This window comes from Mytilus trossulus, chromosome 13 (genome assembly GCF_036588685.1).
Source record: "Mytilus trossulus isolate FHL-02 chromosome 13, PNRI_Mtr1.1.1.hap1, whole genome shotgun sequence".
Taxonomy (NCBI): domain Eukaryota; kingdom Metazoa; phylum Mollusca; class Bivalvia; order Mytilida; family Mytilidae; genus Mytilus; species Mytilus trossulus.
Genome location: NC_086385.1, coordinates 18,940,445 through 18,950,121, shown reverse-complemented (window position 1 = coordinate 18,950,121; position 9,677 = coordinate 18,940,445). Strand labels below are relative to the sequence as shown.

The following is a 9,677-nucleotide window of genomic DNA, read 5'->3' as shown; positions in this document are numbered from 1 at the left end:
GAAAGGACCTATACTTTTTAAACTGCCATTCTAATTTTTTTGTTTGTTTAAAATATGATAACTTTAGAAGTCTATAAGGCAGGGTCATAAAAATATCAAAATAATCCCACCCTCAATGTTTATTATCTAGAACTCTGTTTTCTATTTTGTTTTCATATATTTTTTGGTATTTTCTTTCTTATATTTTTTTCCATTTTTTACAGAGCTCCTGATAATAAAAATATCCGATGTTAAAGGTTGGAGGTATAAAAAAACTAATTCTAAATCAGAATATTGCAAAATTTTAATGTTATTGGATTTTCTCATTTTTGAAGCCAAAACAGTTATCTTTTTTACCTTAACATCATTTGGTCTCTGTAGGAAAAATGTCTCACATCTCTTGATATCACAACGAATCAATATGTAGGTTCTATAAAGTGATCCATTCAATGGTGAAGGGAGCGAACAAATTGACTTCCAGCTGAGAGGAGGATAATGTTGGACAGAAAGTTAGCCTTGCCACAAGCCATGTCCTACTGACACCTCAAAAGAGTTGTAGCAAGGGTTCTTTAACATGGAGAGTTGCACTGTCCCTACAGAAAGGACCTATACTTTTTAAACTGCCATTCCAATTTTTGTTTGTTTTAAATATGACAACTTTATAAGATTTTAAGCGCGTGTCATAAAAAATATAAAAATAAACCCCCCTCAATGTTTATTATCTAGAACTCTGTTTTCTATTTTGTTTTCATATTATTTTTTGGTATTTTCTTTTTTATATTTTTTTAAAATATTTTTTACAAAGCTCTAGATAATAAAAATATCAGATGTTAAAGGTTGGAGGTATACAAAAAGTCATTCTAAATTAGAATATTGCTAAATTTTAAAGCAATATTAAATGTTAGTGGATTTTCTCATTGTTGAATCCATACAGCAACCTATTTTACATTAACTTCATTTGGTCTCTGAAGGATAGTTGTCTCACATCTCTTGATATCATCATAACAAATCAATTTGTAGGTTCTCTTAAGTGGGCCAATGATAAAGGTAGGGGAAATTTTGACTGCCAGCCGAGAGGAGGATAATGTTGGACAGAAAGTTAGTCTTGCCACAAGCCATGTCCTACTGCTACCTCAAAAGAGTTGTGGCAAGGCTTCTTTAACGTGCAGAACTGAACTGTCCCTACAAAAAGGATCTATACTTCTTAAACTGCCATTCCCAATTTTTGTTTGTTTTAAATATAATAACTTTAGACGACTTCAAGGCGGGGTCATACAAATATCAAAATAATCGCACCCTCAATGTTTATTATCTAGAACTCTGTTTTCTATTTTGTTTTCATTTTTTTTTTGTATTTTCTTTTTTATATCTTTTTTTCTTCCTTTTTTTACAGAGCTCTAGATAATAAAAATATCAGATGTTAAAGGTTGGAGGTATAAAAAAGTCATTCTTTATCAGAATACTGCAAAATTCCAATGTTATTAGATTTTCTCATTGTTAAAGCCAAAACAGTAATTTTTTTACATTAACATCATTTGGTCTCTGTAGGAAAGATGTCTCACATCTCTTGATATCACAACAAATCAATATGTAGGTTCTATAAAGTGATCTATTCAATGGTGAAGGGAGCAAACAATTTGACTTCCAGCTGAGAGGAGAATAATGTTGGACAGAAAGTTAGCCTTGCCACAAGCCACATCCTACTGACACCTCAAAAGAGTTGTAGCAAGGGTTCTTTAACATGCAGAATTGCACTGTCCTTACAGAAAGGACCTATACTTTTAAAACTGCCATTTCCAATTTTTGTTTGTTTTAGATATGATAACTTTAGAAGACTTAAAGGCGGGGTCATAAAAATATCAGAATAATCCCACCCTCAATGTTTATTATTTAGAACTCTGTTTTCTATTTTGTTTCCATATTATTTTTTGGTATTTTCTTTTTTATTTCTTTTTTTCTTCCTTTTTTTACAGAGCTCTAGATAATAAAAATATCCGATGTTAAAGGTTGGAGGTATAAAAAAACTCATTCTAAATCAGAATATTGCAAAATTTCAATGTTATTGGATTTTCTCATTTTTGAAGCCAAAACAGTAATCTTTTTTACCTTAACATCATTTGGTCTCTGTAGGAAAAATGTCTCACATCTCTTGATATCACAACAAATCAATATGTAGGTTCTATAAAGTGATCCATTCAATGGTGAAGGGAGCGAACAAATTGACTTCCAGCTGAGAGGAGGATAATGTTGGACAGAAAGTTAGCCTTGCCACAAGCCATGTCCTACTGACACCTCAAAAGAGTTGTAGCAAGGGTTCTTTAACATGGAGAGTTGCACTGTCCCTACAGAAAGGACCTATACTTTTTAAACTGCCATTCCAATTTTTGTTTGTTTGAAATATGATAACTTTATAAGATTTAAGGCGTGTCATAAAAAATATCAAAATAAACCCACCCTCAATGTTTATTATCTAAAACTCTGTTTTCTATTTTGTTTTCATATTATTTTTTGGTATTTTCTTTTTTTTTTTTTTTTAATTTTTTTTTACAGAGCTCTAGATAATAAAAATATCAGATGTTAAAGGTTGGAGGTATAAAAAAGTCATTTTGAATTAGAATATTGCTATATATTAAAGCAATAATAAATGTTTGTGGATATTCTCATTGTTGAAGCCCATACAGCAACCTATTTTACATTAACATCATTTGGTCTCTGAAGGATAGTTGTCTCACATTTCTTGATATCATCATAACAAATCAATTTGAAAGTTCTCTAAAGTGGGCCAATGATGAAGGGAGGGGAAATTTTGACTTCCAGCTGAGAGGAGGATAATTTTGGAGAGAAAATTAGCCTTGCCACAAGCCATGTCCTACTGACACCTCAAAAGAGTTGTGGCAAGGGTTCTTTAACGTGCAGAATTGAACTGTCCCTACAGAAAGGACCTATACTTTTTAAACTGCCATTCTAATTTTTTTGTTTGTTTAAAATATGATAACTTTAGAAGTCTATAAGGCAGGGTCATAAAAATATCAAAATAATCCCACCCTCAATGTTTATTATCTAGAACTCTGTTTTCTATTTTGTTTTCATATATTTTTTGGTATTTTCTTTCTTATATTTTTTTTTTCATTTTTTACAGAGCTCTAGATAATAAAAATATCCGATGTTAAAGGTTGGAGGTATAAAAAAACTCATTCTAAATCAGAATATTGCAAAATTTCAATGTTATTGGATTTTCTCATTTTTGAAGCCAAAACAGTAATCTTTTTTACCTTAACATCATTTGGTCTCTGTAGGAAAAATGTCTCACATCTCTTGATATCACAACAAATCAATATGTAGGTTCTATAAAGTGATCCATTCAATGGTGAAGGGAGCGAACAAATTGACTTCCAGCTGAGAGGAGGATAATGTTGGACAGAAAGTTAGCCTTGCCACAAGCCATGTCCTACTGACACCTCAAAAGAGTTGTAGCAAGGGTTCTTTAACATGGAGAGTTGCACTGTCCCTACAGAAAGGACCTATACTTTTTAAACTGCCATTCCAATTTTTGTTTGTTTGAAATATGATAACTTTATAAGATTTAAGGCGTGTCATAAAAAATATCAAAATAAACCCACCCTCAATGTTTATTATCTAAAACTCTGTTTTCTATTTTGTTTTCATATTATTTTTTGGTATTTTCTTTTTTTTTTTTTTTTAATTTTTTTTACAGAGCTCTAGATAATAAAAATATCAGATGTTAAAGGTTGGAGGTATAAAAAAAGTCATTTTGAATTAGAATATTGCTAAATATTAAAGCAATAATAAATGTTTTAGGATATTCTCATTGTTGAAGCCCATACAGCAACCTATTTTACATTAACATCATTTGGTCTCTGAAGGATAGTTGTCTCACATTTCTTGATATCATCATAAATCAATTTGAAGGTTCTCTAAAGTGGGCCAATGATGAAGGGAGGGGACATTTTGACTTCCAGCTGAGAGGAGGATAATTTTGGACAGAAAATTAGCCTTGCCACAAGCCATGTCCTACTGACACCTCAAAAGAGTTGTGACAAGGCTTCTTTAAAGTGCAGAATTGCACTGTCCCTACAGAAAGGACCTATACTTTTTAAACTGCTATTCCATTTTGTGTTCGTTTTAAATACGATAACTTTAGAAGTCTATAAGGCAGGGTCATAAAAATATCAAAATAATCCCACCCTCAATGTTTATTATCTAGAACTCTGTTATCTATTTTGTTTTCATATTCTTTTTTGGTATTTTCTTTTTTATATTTTTTTCTTCTTTTTTAAAGAGCTCTAAATAATAAAAATATCAGATTTTAAAGGTTGGAGGTATAACAAAGTCATTCTAAATTAGAATATTGCTAAATTTTAAAGCAATATTAAATGTTAGTGGATTTTCTCATTGTTGAAGCCCATACAGCAACCTATTTTACATTAACTTCATTTGGTCTCTGAAGGATAGTTGTCTCACATCTCTTGATATCATCATAACAAATCAATTTGTAGGTTCTCTTAAGTGGGCCAATGATAAAGGTAGGGGAAATTTTGACTGCCAGCCGAGAGGAGGATAATGTTGGACAGAAAGTTAGTCTTGCCACAAGCCATGTCCTACTGACACCTCAAAAGAGTTGTGGCAAGGCTTCTTTAACGTGCAGAATTGAACTGTCCCTACAAAAAGGATCTATACTTCTTAAACTGCCATTCCCAACTTTTGTTTGTTTTAAATATAATAACTTTAGACGACTTCAAGGCGGGGTCATACAAATATCAAAATAATCGCACCCTCAATGTTTATTATCTAGAACTCTGTTTTCTATTTTGTTTTCATATTTTTATTTTGTATTTTCTTTTTTATATCTTTTTTTCTTCCTTTTTTTACAGATCTCTAGATAATAAAAATATCAGATGTTAAAGGTTGGAGGTATAAAAAAGTCATTCTTTATCAGAATACTGCAAAATTTCAATGTTATTGGATTTTCTCATTGTTAAAGCCAAAACAGTAATTTTTTTACATTAACATCATTTGGTCTCTGTAGGAAAGATGTCTCACATCTCTTGATATCACAACAAATCAATATGTAGGTTCTATAAAGTGATCTATTCAATGGTGAAGGGAGCGAACAATTTGACTTCCAGCTGAGAGGAGAATAATGTTGGACAGAAAGTTAGCCTTGCCACAAGCCACATCCTACTGACACCTCAAAAGAGTTGTAGCAAGGGTTCTTTAACATGCAGAATTGCACTGTCCCTACAGAAAGGACCTATACTTTTTAAACTGCCATTCCAATTTTTGTTTGTTTTAAATATGATAACTTTATAAGATTTTAAGGCGGGTGTCATAAAAAATATCAAAATAAACCCACCCTCAATGTTTATAATCTAGAACTCTGTTTTCTAATTATTTTTTGGTATTTTCTTTTTTATATTTTTTTCTTCTTTTTTAAAGAGCTCTAGATAATAAAAATATCAGATGTTAAAGGTTGGAGGTTTAAAAAAAGTCATTTTTAATTAGAATATTGCTAAATATTTAAGCAATATTAAATGTTAGTGGATTGTCTCATTGTTGAAGCCCATACAGCAACCTATTTTACATTAACTTCATTTGGTCTCTGAAGGATAGTTTTCTCACATCTCTAGATATCATCATAACAAATCAATTTGAAGGTTCTCTAAAGTGGGCCAATGATGAAAGAAGGGAAATTTTGACTTCCAGCTGATAGGAGGATAATTTTGGACAGAAAATTAACCTTGCCACAAGCCATGTCCTACTGACACCTCAAAAGAGTTGTGGCAAGGGTTCTTTAACATGCAGAATTGAACTGTCCCTACAGAACGGAACTATACTTTTTAAACTGCCATTCCATATTTTATTTGTTTTAAATATGATTACTTTAGAAGTCTATAAGGCAGGGTCATAGAAATATCAAAATAATTCCACCCTCAATGTTTATTATCTAGAACTGTGTTTTCTATTTTGTTTTCATATTATTTTTTGGCATTATCTTTCTTGTATTTTTTTTTATTTTTTTACAGAGCTCTAGATAATAAAAATATCAGATGTTAAAGGTTGGAGGTATAAAAAAGTCATTCTAAATTAGAATATTGCAAAATTTCAATGTTATTGGATTTTCTCATAGTTGAAGCCAAACAGTTATCTTTTTTACATTAACGTTATTTGGCCCATACAACAACCTATTTTACATTAACATTATTTGGTCTCTGTAGGATAGTTGTCTCACATCTCTTGATATCACAACAAATCAATATGTAGGTTCTATAAAGTGATCCATTCAATGGTGAAGGAAGTGGAAAATTTGACTTACAGCTGAGAGGAGGATAATGTTGGACAGAAAGTTAGCCACTAGCCACGTCCTACTGACACCCCAAAAGAGTTGTAGCAAGGGTTCTTTAACATGCAGAGTTGCACTGTTCCTTCAGACCTATACTTTTTAAACTGACATTTCAATATTTGTTTGTTTTAAATATGATAACGTTAGAAGAGTATAAGGCAGGGTCATAAACTAGAGGCTCTTAAGAGCCTGTGTGGCTCCCCTTTTTATATGTGCATATTTAATAAAAGACAGATGGATTAATGAAAAAATTGCGTTTTGGTGTTGTGTTTGTAGATCTTACTTCACTCTTGCTTCTTATAATTATCTCTATCTATAATGAATTTGGCCCTTTAGTTACAAGAAAAATATTTACAAAATTTATGAAAATTGATAATAATTAACTGTAAAGGGCAATAACTCCTTAAGGGGTCAACTGAACATGTTGTAGATCTTACTTTGCTGAACATTATTGCTGTTTACAGTTTATCTCTATCTGTAATAACATTCAAGATAATAACCAAAAACGGCAAAATTTCCATTACAGGTGTTAAAGGTTGGAGGAAAAAAAAAAGTAATTCTTAATCAGAATATTGAAAATTTTTAATGTTAGCAGATTTTCTCATTGCTGAAGTAACTATTCTAAAAAGTCCAAAAAAACCAAACAGATAAATTTCTTGACTCCCCAAACAAATAAAACATTTGTATGGATTTTGGACAAAAACCAGTCCATCAAATTAAATCTTGAGATGTCCTCTGAAGTCTGCAGACGTTCATATCACATAATCATATCACATAATGCACACATAAATATTTAAAAAAAAACCAACCAAAAACATGCCATTTGACTTAGTCGGTTTGATTTCATGTCAAAGATTAAATTTCATAAGGGGTAGCACGAACCTCAGTGTTTTGCCTTCTATTGCTGCTGTCAGTGTCATATTGAATTTAAAAAGTATAATCAGAAAAATACTGAACTCTGAGGAAAATCAATTTGGAAAGTCCATAATGACATGGCAAAATTAAAATACAAAACGCATCAAAAATGAATGGACAAGAACTGTCATATTCCTGACTTGGGTCTATAGCGCTAACACTCTCACTTTGATGATAGTCTCATCAAATTCCGTTATATTTACAATGATGCGTTTACTAAACAGACACAATAAATAAAAAGAGAGAGTCTATTATCAGTAATATAGAGAAATTAAAAAAAAATCAAAAATTTGTCTTTAAAGCTGTTTCTAAATATTTTACAATACTTGAGGGGGGATAAGACCTTTATCAGGACACTGAGATCGTTTTTTTTTTTTAAAGCTTTGGAAATCAGGATTGACGCTTTCGGGATCAGGGAATTCTTTTTTTTTGAATTTTGGGACCTAGGGATTTCATGTTTTTAAGCCCCGGATTTTGGGGTTTTGTGTTTTAAAGCCCTGGATTTCTGGATCAGTACCCTTCCTACCCTCCCTCATACTTGAATATTTTTTTATTTCTAGAATTTTGGTTAATCATGAATCAATCATACAAAGAAATGAACTTGCACAAGGTCATTGTTTTCTCCAATTGTCAATGACGTCTCTACACTAAATTTATTGGTGTGGATGTGTGCTGATTGATATTTTAGTCTTAGAAGCATCATTTTTTTATGAGTTGTTATTGTCTATGAACTATCTACACAGTAGTGTTTTTGTTGTTGTGAGGGTTTATAAGTACCCTTCCACTTCTTCAGTGTTGAAAATAGTCACATTTTTGGATAATTATTACAAAACTTAAAATATGCCCACTTTTTACACCACCCTTTATGTTTATTATCTAGAAATGTGTTTACAATTTTGTTATCATATTTGTTTTGTCATTTTATCTTTTTTTAGGTTTTTTTTTTTTTACAAAGCTCCATCTAGATAATTAAATTTAGTATCAGATGTTTTTTATTTAATATTATTAAAGAATTAATAATAGACTATGTGTCCATGGGACACAAATGATACCCTTAATTTCATATTAAGTGGCGCAATTCCAAAAAAGTAAAAGTGTTGCCAACCATATTTAAACTTGATCTGTGTTTTGGTGTGAGCCAATGCTCTGTTTTTAAGGCCGTACCTTGACCTATAATGGTTTACTTTTATAAATTGTTACATGGATGGTTAGTTGTCTCACTGGCACTCATACCACATCTTCCTATATCTATTTGTAGTATTCAGCATTGTGTACTGGTTTCTAAATTCAAGCTAAGCTTAAGTTATGAGAATGGAGACCAATTTTGGAATGAACGTACAGCAGGGCATAAATAATATTCAAAATATTCCTACTTTTTATACACGCTCCATGTGTATTATCTAGAATTCTAATCACAGCTTTGTTTTCATATTTTTTTTGGTATTTTATTTCATTTAATTTTTTGTTTTCATATTATTTTTTGTTTTATTTTTATTTATTTTTGTACAATTTTGTTTTCATGTCATTTTTTGTTATTTAATTTTTAATTATTTTTTTTTTATTTTATTTTTTACAAGTTTTTTTCATATCATTTTTTATTATTATTTTTTTACAATTTTGTTTTCATATTATTTTTTTATATTTTATTTTTTCATATTTTTTTTAATTTATTTTTTTACAATTTTGTTTTCATATTATTTTTTTGGGGTTTTTGTTTAAGAGCTCTAGATAAAAAAAATATAATCAGTCGTGACAGGTAAAGGGAGCGTTGGCACCATCAAACTAGGGTAAACCCTATTTGAATTGTTTTGTATTTGTCATTTTTGGGCCTTTTTTAGCTGACTATTCCATATGGCTTTTTGCTTATTGTTGAAGATCGTACAGTAACTGAGTTTTTTAATTGTTATGTCATATTAGTCGTTTCTATCTATGTTCCATTACAGTTTATTATTGTTGCACTTCAGTGTTTCTGTTGTTTCTATGTTTTCCTCTAATAGTTGATGTGATTCCCTCGGTTTTAGTTTGTTACCCAACTTTGTTTACTTTTCTCTCAATCAATTTACAATTTTTTAAGAGCGGTATACTACTGTTGTCTTTATTCATTTTGGTCTCTTGTGGAGAGTTGTCTTATTGGCAATCTTACCACATTTTCTTGTAATTATTCTGTTTACAACTTTTATCATTAGGAACCCTTGGTTCAGTGATATCCTTTAAAAACAGCAAACATGTTATTAAGGAAACAAGTACAGCACATGCAAGGAGTAAAATAATCAACATGGAGATACAAAATCCATATAAACAAGTATACCTGGATTGCTGCTACATAATAATAGAAGGTTCACAATCAGAAAAAAAGAAGTCTCCTTTGTTGTATTTTTTTATAGGTCCCAACTGACCTCACCAACAACCCCAGGCTAAGGTC

At 30.8% G+C, this 9,677-nt stretch overlaps 1 protein-coding gene across 1 annotated transcript in view; it reads left to right on the top strand.

Annotated features, from left to right (window-relative positions):
• LOC134694670 (uncharacterized) overlaps positions 1–9,677 on the top strand; it is a 52,163-nt gene that overhangs the window by 23,642 nt on the left and 18,844 nt on the right. The gene's annotated exons all lie outside the window — the stretch shown is intronic.